The sequence below is a fragment of the Amphiura filiformis genome, chromosome 1 (genome assembly GCF_039555335.1).
Source record: "Amphiura filiformis chromosome 1, Afil_fr2py, whole genome shotgun sequence".
In the NCBI taxonomy this organism is placed as follows: Eukaryota; Metazoa; Echinodermata; class Ophiuroidea; order Amphilepidida; family Amphiuridae; genus Amphiura; species Amphiura filiformis.
In genome coordinates, this window is record NC_092628.1 from 33,035,331 (window position 1) to 33,036,464 (window position 1,134).

Here is a 1,134-nt window from a genome sequence, read left to right on the forward strand (position 1 = left end):
TTTTGCTTCACCGGGACGCCCTGGCTTGGTCACATTTGCAAGAGGGGTGTCACGAAACCGTAATAGGTACACATTTAGTACTTTCTGTCAACCAAGTATGGTTTATTCTCTACATGTCAAAATTTTAAATCATTAGCATAGTCCTTATAATAACGGTGGAGCGCCTTGATGAGTAAATGACAGCAAACCAGTGAAAAATACCCCAAAACTCGGTCAGTGGAGCTCCGCCCGTACATGTCAATAGACCTTTTTCCCTCTATCCCACAATGCACTATTCCAGGGGGGGGGGTATGACGTAGTTCATCAACCTCATAGATCGTGTGCATCCGATGGTCTTTGCCATACCTTTGCAATTATTTTGTCTTAATATGGGCATATACTGATTCCATATATGCGGATTATCGTAAAGGCCATCGATGTTACTAATTATGCAATTATTGAATACACGAGTGATGCAGTTACGGAGCGACGCAGAACATCTGTGTAAGAGATTGTGTTTACATTTTATTTTCATCTCCGAAAAAAAGTGAAACGGACGCCGACAAAATATCACGGCGTGTCCCGTCATTAGTTTATCACCATTACACAGCCGTTTTCGCCAAACAAACGCCCGAAAACGTTTGGCAAACGTTTTGATCGCTAAATGTTTGTCAAACGTTTGGCGAAAGCGGCTATGTAGGTCTATAAAATGTATACAAAGTTAGGTTTCAATAGCAGGAAACTTTTTTGGCTGATGACACCATGTCCATAAGGCATAAAAATGTTGTTTTTGCCCCCGAAAGGTATTAGTGATCGCGGCGCCATTATCGTGATTATCGGGGATTCCTTTTTTGTGATGAAGGCACCAGCCGAAATGTCCGTATTCCAGAATGTAATGAACTTAACTCTGTACTCCCCCGGGGGAGATGATGCAGTTTGCGACACTCATACCCCCCTGGAATAGTGCATGATGGGAAAGAGGGAAAAAGGTCTATAGCGTCATTATCGATTGGATTAGTCGACCATAGCGGACAATTCGATCGCTCATTGGATTAATATTAACACGTGGTAATAAATTTGCGTTGGACAATCGATTACTTTAATGGTTTAATACTGCATATCTCGGTTTAATCTTCACTAAGCGGGTTTATGGCT